The sequence below is a fragment of the Rutidosis leptorrhynchoides genome, chromosome 2 (assembly GCF_046630445.1).
Source record: "Rutidosis leptorrhynchoides isolate AG116_Rl617_1_P2 chromosome 2, CSIRO_AGI_Rlap_v1, whole genome shotgun sequence".
Classification (NCBI taxonomy): Eukaryota; Viridiplantae; Streptophyta; class Magnoliopsida; order Asterales; family Asteraceae; genus Rutidosis; species Rutidosis leptorrhynchoides.
In genome coordinates, this window is record NC_092334.1 from 107,752,862 (window position 1) to 107,763,670 (window position 10,809).

Sequence of the window (10,809 nt, forward strand, 5' to 3'; positions counted from 1 at the left end):
GTACTTTTAGGGGGTGATATTTATTTTACGTTAAGTTAGTTACCGGGTGCCCAGGGATAAGCATATACTTTATCATATGGATTTGAGATACTGTTTGAATATGAAATCTCGTGGTCAACATTACATTGTTGTTTACAAACAAACTATAGCTCACCAACATTCGTGTTGACATTTTAAAGCATGTATTTCTCAGGTGCTTAGACGTTGTTGCTTCCGCTGTTAGACTTGCTGTATTAGTCTTGGTGCTATAGACTTGCTGTTACAGACTCGCTGAGTTAGACTTCCGCTGCATTGTTTAGAGATGTCTCAATCATGGAACTTTTACTTTGCATTCTCAACTTATGTTTCATTTGAAAAATGGTTTTGTAATGACCTTTGTGTCACATACTTATGTTAATGCTTTCTATTCGTAGAAGCACGTTATCCTTGTAAAACATTTGACGTTGGTAAAGACGTCATCTTTTGTAAAACATTTGATGTTGGTAAAAACGTTACCTTTTCATTAATGCAAAACTTGTTTTAAAACAGTATATAGAGTTGTAACCGTGTAAAGATCCTGTTATTGATGATCCGTACACGTTGATTTTGTACAGGCCGTCACATTTGGTATCAGAGCATTGGTTGTAGGGAATTAGGTTGCATTAGTGGGTCTTTGTAGTGACCCGAAGCTTTCCATGTTTATATATATTAAATGAAATTGATATTTACATGATTAAGTGTTTCCAACATGTTAAGCAATCAAACTTGTTAAGACTTGATTAATTGAAATAGGTTTCATATAGACAATTGACCACCCAAGTTGACCGGTGATTCACGAACGTTAAAACTTGTAAAAACTATATGATGACATATATATGATTATATATATAGTTAACATGATATTATTATAAGTAAGTATCTCATTAGGGATTTTAACAATGAGTTATATACATAAAATTGTGTTTATTGAATTAAGAAACTCGGAACGATATATATAACAATTATCGTTATAACAACGTCTTACTAATTATATATGAATCATATTAAGATATTGTTACACTATGTTTAATCATGATAAATGATAAGTAAACATGTCATTATGTATATTAACAATGAACTACATATGTAAAAACAAGACTACTAACTTAAGGATTTCGAAACGAGACATATATGTAACGATTATCATTGTAACGACATTTAAATGTATATATATCATATTAAGATATATTAATATATCATAATATCATGATAATATAATAATTTAACATCTCATTAGATATAATAAACATTGGGTAAACAACATTTAACAAGATCGTTAACTTAAAGGTTTCAAATCAACATTTACATGTAACGACTAACGATGACTTAACGACTCAGTAAAATGTATATACATGTAGTGTTTTAATATGTATTCATACACTTTTGAAAGACTTCAAGACACTTATCAAAATACTTCTTCTTAACAAAAATGCTTACAATTACATCCTCGTTCAGTTTCATCGACAATTCTACTCGTATGCACCCGTATTCGTACTCGTACAATACACAGCTTTTAGATGTATGTACTATTGGTATATACACTCCAATTATCAGCTCTTAGCATTCCATATGAGTCACTTAACACATGTGGGAACCACATTTGGCAACTAGTATGAAATATCTCATAAAATTACAAAAATATGAGTAATCATTCATGACTTATTTACATGAAAACAAAATTACACATCCTTTATATCTAATCCATATACCAACGACCAAAAACACCTACAAACACTTTCATTCTTCAATTTTCTTCATCTAAGTGATCTCTCTCAAGTTCTATCTTCAAGTTCTAAGTGTTCTTCATAAATTCTATAAGTTCTAGTTTCATAAAATCAAGAATACTTCCAAGTTTGCTAGCTTACTTCCAATCTTGTAAAGTGATCATCCAACTTCAAGAAATCTTTCTTATTTATAGTAAGATATATTTATAATACAAGGTAATACTCATATGTAAACTTTGATTCAATTTCTATAACTATAACAATCTTGTTTCGAGTGGAAATCTTACTTGAACTTGTTTTCGTGTCATGATTCTGCTTCAAGAACTTTCAAGCCATCCAAGGATCCTTTGAAGCTAGATCTATTTTTCTCATTTCCAGTAGGTTTATCCACAAAACCCGAGGTAGTAATGATGTTCATAACATCATTCAAATCATATATATAAAACTACCTTATTCGAAGGTTTAAACTTGAAATCACTAGAACATAGTTTAGTTAATTCTAAACTTGTTCGAAAACAAAAGTTAATCCTTCTAACTTGACATTTAAAATCAACTAAACACATGTTCTATATCTATATGATATGCCAACTTAATGATTTAAAATCGAAAAACACGAAAAACACCGTAAAACCGGATATACGCCGTTGTAGTAACACCGCGGGCTGTTTTGGGTTAGTTAATTAAAAACTATGATAAATTTTGATTTAAAAGTTGTTCTTCTGGGAAAATGATTTTTCTTATGAATATGAAACGTTATCCAAAAATCATGGTTAAACTCAAAGTGAAAGTATGTTTTCCAAAATGGTCATCTAGACGTCGTTCTTTCGACTGAAATGAGTACCTTTACAAAAACGACTTGTAACCTGTAATTCTGACTATATACTTATACTTTTTCTGTATAGATTCATAAACTTAAGTTCAATATGAAACCATAGCAATTGGATTCACTCAAAACGGATTTAAAACGAAGAAGTTATGGGTAAAACAAGATTGTTTATTTTTGCTTGTTGTAGCTACGTGAAAATTGGTAACAAATCTATATTAATCATATCCTAGCTAACTTATATTGTATTATACATGTATTCTAATATATTATGTAATCTTGGGATACCATAGACACGTATGCAAATGATTTGACATATCATATCGACCCATCTATATATATTATTTGGAACAACCATAGACACTCTATATGCAGTAATGTTGGAGTTAGCTATACAGGGTTGAGGTTGATTCCAAAAATATATATAGTTTGAGTTGTGGTCTAGCCCGAGACGTGTATACACTGGGTCGTGGATTGATTCAAGATAATATATACCGATTTATTTCTGTAAATCTAATTATGGACAACTAGTTGTAGGTTACTAACAAGGACAGCTGACTTAATAAACTTAAAACAGTAAAACGTATTAAAAATGTTGTAAATATATTTTGAACATACTTTGATATATATGTACATATTTGTTATAGGTTCGTGAATCGACCAGTGGCCAAGTCTTACTTCTCGACGAAGTAAAAAACTGTGAAAGTGGGTTATAGTCCCACTTTTAAAATCTAATATTTTGGGATGAGAATACATGCAGTTTTATAAATGTTTTACGAAATAGACACAAGTAAAGGAAATTTCATTATATGGGTGAATGATCGAAGCCGAAGATGCCCCTTTTGCTTGGTAGCCTAAGAATTAGTAAACCGATCTACTAATTGACGCGAATCCTAAAGATAGATCTATTGGGCCTAACGAACCCCATCCAAAGTACCGGATGCTTTAGTACTTCGAATTCGTTTTTATCATGTCCGAAGGATTTCCCGGAATGATAGGGGATATTCTTATATGCATCTTGTTAATGTCGGTTACCAGGTGTTCACCATATGAATTATTTTTATCTCTTTGTATGGGATGTATATTGAAATATGAAATCTTGTGGTCTATTATTATGATTTGATAATATATAGGTTAAACCTATAACTCACCAACATTTTTGTTGACGTTTTAAGCATGTTTATTCTCAGGTGATTATTAAGAGCTTCCGCTGTTGCATACTAAAATAAGGACAAGATTTGGAGTCCATGCTTGTATGATATTATGTAAAAACTGCATTCAAGAAACTTATTTTTGATGTAATATAATTCTTATTGTAAACCATTATGTAATGGTCGTGTGTAAACGGTATATTTTAGATTATCATTATTTGATAATCTACGTAATGCTTTTTAAACCTTTATAGATAAAATAAAGGTTATGGTTGTTTTAAAAATGAATGCAGTCTTTGAAAAACGTCTCATATAGAGGTCAAAACCTCGTGACGAAATCAATTAATATGGAACGTTTATAATCAATATGAACGGGACATTTCAGTTGGTATCTGAGCGTTGGTCTTAGAGAACCAGAAAATTGCATTAGTGTGTCTTACCGAGTTTGTTAGGATGCATTAGTAATTCTAGACTTCGACCGTGTTTTTCTTCAAAAACGATTGCTTAACATTTTTTTGTTGGAAACTATATATAATTAACATGTAAATATTATATGATATATTAATCTCTTAACGTGTTTGATATTGTATGATAGATGTCTACCTCTAGTACAAATCCCATTGATTCACCTAATAATAATGAAGAGTCAAATATATTTTGGGAAGATTCACAAATTCCGAAGAGGAACCGGAAGAGGAGGAACCGGAAGAGGAGGAACCGGAAGAAGAGGAACCAGAAGAGGATGAATCGGAAGAGGAGGAACCAGAAGAAGAAGAGGTTCCGGAGGAAGAAATATTGATACCTATAGTAAATCGATTAAATAAAAGAAAATCCTCAACCAACGGACCAAAGTTAATAATGGTCAATGGTGTTTCCGCTGAGGAAGCAAAATATTGGGAAGATTACTAATTTTCCGATGAATCGGATCCCGATGAGGATTCCAATGATGTTATAGAAATTACCTAGACCCAATTTAATAAAGCAAAAGAAAATAATAAGGGAAAAGGTATAAAAATAGAGAAACCCGATTCCAACCCCGATGAACTTTATATGTATCGACAACATTCGTATTTCCTAAAATGTAACAATGACCCGGGAACCTCTAAACCACCAGGTTTTTCTAAACCATTATGGAAAACGACGGCTTGTATTAGAGGAACACCATATATTCCTAGAAAATTAGGAAAACGAACCAAGTCCAAAGAAGAAGAAACCAGTGATTCAGATTAGAAGGTTGTAATCATGTTGTGTATTATATGTATTGTAGTGTGCTTGTACTTTTATGTTCTATGTAAAAATTGCTTGTATTGTTTGTTAATTATCTTTTATGAATCTAATCCTTGCCTATTTTACAGTATAAAAACAAAATGGACATTAAGGGTAGACAACCGAATATTTTAGAAGACCTACCAGAGGATATGATTGAGGAAATCTTGTCTAGAGTCGGTCAGAATTCATCAGCACATTTAGTTATGGCGAAATTAACTTGTCAAACATTTGAAAGACTTTCCAGAAATGCCTTAGTTTATAAAAGGCTTTCCTTTGATAGGTGGGGTATATCACATTGGGGACACCGTAAGTTATGCCGTGTTTTCTTTAAAGCGTTAAATGCGGGGAACCCAAATGCAATTTTACGCTACGGGTTAAGAACCTATTTTGAATCAACATATCCCAACATAGGATTTCATGAATTAGAAAGAGCTTCTAACATGCAACAAAAAGAAGCATGTTATGCTTACGGGTTAGTGATGTTCGCTTCTTACCAAAGTGAGAAAAAGAACATTGGATTGCAACTTTTAAATAAAACCTTCCCACAAGTGACGGATTCAGTAGTTGGGGTGAGAAACAAGGTTTTTAGATTATTACGGGGCTGTTGGACATTACGAAACCCTCGTCCTTTTGACGACATTACAACATGCTGCCTAGCCAATGGTCATAATGGTTATTTTCCACAAGACCAAGGATGAGAAGTCGTCTTAGTAAAACCAGAATGCATGACTTGTTTCTGGACTTATGAATTACGTGTCTTTATTTCCTTTACTGAACAACTTGCGTATTAACTAGATTTATCTTCAAAACTGTCTTGTATCAAAGTGTACTATATTTCATGTTATATGTAATATAGCGATGTTGTAAGTTTGAAGAATATTTATATGTGATATATTATTATAATCAGATTTTCATATGGAATTGTAGTAGTTGAATTGTATATTAGCTACTAAGTATGAACTTAACGGGTAGGTAGTACCCGAATTTAAGCTTATAAAACGCTAATTTGAAGAAAAAGCTTTTATAAATGAGTTCATATTATGCTACGAAATACTATTGACTACTCTTAATATTCTGTATGATTAACTCGATTCAGTTGGCTATTTTGAAGGAAATGGCACCGACTACTCGACACACCATGAATATGAGCGAAGAGGAATTTCGTACCTTTCTTGCTGCAAACATAGCCACAGTACAGGCTGCACTACATACCAACAATAACTCTGAATCTAGCAATGTAGCTAACGGTGCAAGAAATCGTGTAGGATGCTCCTACAAAGAATTTACTGCCTGCAAACCTTTGGAATTTGATGGAACCGAAGGACCAATTGGATTGAAACGGTGGACCGAGAAAGTCGAATCGGTGTTTGCCATAAGTAAGTGTACTAAAGAGGACAAAGTTAAGTACGCTACGCATACCTTTACAAGTACTGCGTTAACATGGTGGAACACCTATCTTGAACAGGTAGGACAAAATGCTGCTTACGCACTACCGTGGTCGGCATTCAAGCAATTGATGAACGAGCAGTACCGTCCTAGAAACGAAGTCAATAAACTCAAGGCAGAACTTAGAGAGTTACGAACACAAGGGTTCGACGTTACCACATATGAACGACGATTCACAGAGTTGTGCCTATTGTGTCCAGGAGCATTCAAAGATGAAGAAGAGAAGATCGACGAGTTTGTAAAAGGGTTACCAGTAAGGATTCAAGAAGATGTGAGTTCACACGAGCCCGCTTCTATACAGAAGGCAAGTCGAATGGCTCATAAACTCATAAATTAGATTGAGGGAAGAATTAAAGAGTAGGCGGCCGAAGAAGCCAACACAAAACAACTCAAGAGGAAGTGGGAGGAAAACGGTGACAAGAGTCACCAGTACAACAACAACAACAACAATTACAACCACAATCGCAACAACTATCCCAACAACCGCAACAACAATCGCAACAATAACCGCAATCCTAACAATAACTACAACAAACATTCCAACAACAACAACAACTACAATAACCGTTTCAACAACAATAACAATCCCAACAACAACCTCAATAACAACAACGACAACAAAAACCAAAAACAGCCATGTCATAGGTGTGAAGAAAATCATCAGGGGTTTTGCACGATATTTTGCAACAGGTGTAAAAGAAATGGTCATAGCGCGACAAAGTGTGAGGTCTACGGACCAAAGTTTAACAGAACTAAAGGAACAAATAATGTCGGAACAAGTAATGCCGAAACGAATAGTGTCGGAGCAAGTAATACCAACGCTGTTTGTTATAAATGTGGAAAACCGGGCCACATTATTAGAAATTACCCGAATCAGGGGAATACTAATGGGCAGGGCCGTGGAAGAGTTTTCAATATTAATGCGGCAGAAGCACAGGAAGACCCGGAGCTTGTTACGGGTACGTTTCTTATTGACGATAAATCTGCTTATGTTTTATTTGATTCGGGTGCGGATAGAAGCTATATGAGTAGAGAATTTTGTGCTAAATTAAGTTGCCCATTGACGCCTTTGGATAGTAAATTTTTACTCGAATTAGCAAACGGTAAATTAATTTCAGCAGATAATATATGTCGGGAGAGAGAAATTAAACTGGGGGATGAAACGTTTAAAATTGATTTAATACCAGTCGAGTTAGGGAGTTTTGATATAATAATTGGCATGGACTGGTTGAAAAAGGTGAGAACAGAGGTCGTTTGTTACAAAAATGCGATTCGCATTATGCGTGAAAAAGGAAAACCTTTAATGGTGTACGGAGAAAAGAACAACGCGAAATTAAATCTTATTAGTAGTTTGAAGGCACAAAAACTAATAAGAAAAGGTTGTTACATCATTCTAGCACACATCGAGGAAGTTAAACCTGAAGAAAAGAACATCAGTGATGTTCCCGTCGCAAAAGAATTTCCCGATGTATTTTCGAAAGAATTACCGGGATTACCCCCACATCGATTCGTTGAATTTCAAATAGACCTTGTACCAGGAGCTGCACCAATAGCTCGTGCTCTATACAGACTCGCACCCAGCGAAATGAAAGAATTACAAAGTCAGTTACAGAAACTTTTAGAGCGTGGTTTCATTCGACCAAGCACATTACCATGGGGAGCTCCTGTTTTGTTTGTCAAGAAGAAAGATGGTATATTCAGGTTGTGTATCGACTACCGAGAGTTGAACAAACTTACCATCAAGAACCGCTACCCACTACCGAGAATCGACGACTTATTTGATCAACTACAAGGCTCGTCTGTTTATTCTAAGATCGGTTTACATTCTGGATATCATCAAATGCGGGTGAAGGAGGATGATATTCCAAAGACTGCTTTTAGGACGCGTTACGGTCATTACGAGTTTATGGTTATGCCGTTTGGATTGACTAACGCACCAGCTGTGTTCATGGACCTCATGAACCGAGTGTGTGAGCCATATCTTGACAAGTTTGTCATTGTTTTCATCGATGACATACTTATTTACTCGAAGAATGATTAAGAGTACGAAGAACATTTGAGAAAAGTGCTAGAGTTGCTGAGAAAAGAAAAACTGTACGCTAAGTTTTCAAAGTGTGCATTTTGGTTGGAAGAAGTTCAATTCCTCGGTCACATAGTGAACAAAGAAGGTATTCAGGTGGATCCAGCAAAGACTGAAACCGTTGAAAAGTGGGAAACCCCGAAAACTCCGAAACACATACGCCAGTTTTTAGGACTAGCTGGTTACTACAGAAGGTTCATCCAAGACTTTTCCAGAATAGCAAAACCCTTGACTGCATTAACGCATAAAGGGAAGAAATTTGAATGGAAAGATGAACAAGAGAAAGCGTTTCAATTGTTAAAGAAAAAGTTAACTACGGCACCTATATTGTCATTACCTGAAGGGAATGATGATTTTGTGATATATTGTGATGCCTCAAAGCAAGGTCTCAGTTGTGTATTAATGCAACGAACGAAAGTAATTGCTTATGCGTCTAGACAATTGAAGATTCACGAACAGAATTATACGACGCATGATTTGGAATTAGGGGCGGTTGTTTTTGCATTAAAGACTTGGAGGCACTACTTATATGGGGTCAAAAGTATTATATATACCGACCACAAAAGTCTTCAACACATATTTAATCAGAAACAACTGAATATGAGGCAGCGTAGGTGGATTGAATTGTTGAATGATTACGACTTTGAGATTCGTTACCACCCGGGGAAGGCAAATGTGGTAGCTGACGCCTTGAGCAGAAAGGACAGAGGACCCATTCTAGTAAAAGCTATGAATATAATGATTCACACTAACCTTACTACTCAAATAAAGGAGGCGCAACAAGGAGTTTTAAAAGAGGGAAATTTAAAGGATGAAATACCCAAAGGATCGGAGAAGCATCTTAATATTCAAGAAGATGGAACCCGGTATAGGGCTGAAAGAATTTGGGTACGAAAATTTAGAGATATGAGAGAAATGGTACTTAGAGAAGCTCATAAAACCAGATACTCAATACATCCTGGAACGGGGAAGATGTACAAGGATCTCAAGAAACATTTTTGGTGGCCAGGTATGAAAGCCGATGTTGCTAAATACGTAGGGGAATATTTGACGTATTCTAAGGTCAAAGCGGAGAATCGGAAACCATCAGGTCTACTTCAACAACCCGAAATCCCGGAATGGAAATGGGAAAACATTACCATGGATTTCATCACTAAATTTCCAAGGACTACAAGTGGTTTTGATACTATTTGGGTAATAATTGATCGTCTCACCAAATCAGCACACTTCCTGCCAATAAGAGTAGATGACAAGATGGAGAAGTTAGCACGACTATATTTGAAGGAAGTCATCTCCAGACATGGAATACCAATCTCTATTATCTCTGATAGGGATGGCAGATTTATTTCAAGATTCTGGCAGACATTACAGCAAGCATTAGGAACTCGTCTAGACATGAGTACTGCCTATCATCCACAAACTATTGGGCAGAGCAAAAGGACGATACAAATGCTTGAAGACATGCTACGAGCATGTGTTATTGATTTCGGAAACAGTTGGGATCGACATCTACCGTTAGCAGAATTTTCCTACAACAACAGCTACCATTCAAGCATTGAGATGGCGCCGTTTGAAGCACTTTATGGTAGAAAGTACAGGTATCCGATTTGTTAGAGTGAAGTGGGGGATAGACAGATTACGAGTCCGGAGATAATACAAGAAACTATCGAGAAGATCATCCAAATTCAACAACTGTTGAAAACCGCCCAAAGTAGACAAAAGAGCTACGCCGACATTAAAAGAAAAGATATAGAATTTGAAATTGGAGAGATGGTCATGCTTAAGGTTGCACCTTGGAAAGGCGTTGTTCGATTTGGTAAACGAGGGAAATTAAATCCAAGGTATATTGGACCATTCAAGATTATTGATCGTGTCGGACCAGTAGCTTACCGACTTGAGTTACCTCAATAACTCGTGGCTGTACATAACACTTTCCACGTCTCGAATTTGAAGAAATATTTTGCTAAAGAAGATCTCACTATTCTGTTAGACAAAATCCAAATCAACAAAAAACTTCAATTCATCGAAGAACCCGTCGAAATAATGGATCGTGAGGTTAAAAGACTTAAACAAAACAAGATACCAATTGTTAAGGTTCGATGGAATGCTCGTAGAGGACCCGAGTTCACCTGGGAATGAGAAGATCAGATGAAGAAGAAATACTCGCACTTATTTCCAGAAGATACGTCAACACCTCCAACTACTTAAAATTTCGGGACGAAATTTATTTAACGGGTATGTACTGTAGTGACCCGAACTTTTCCATGTTTATATATATTAAATGAAATTTATATTTAC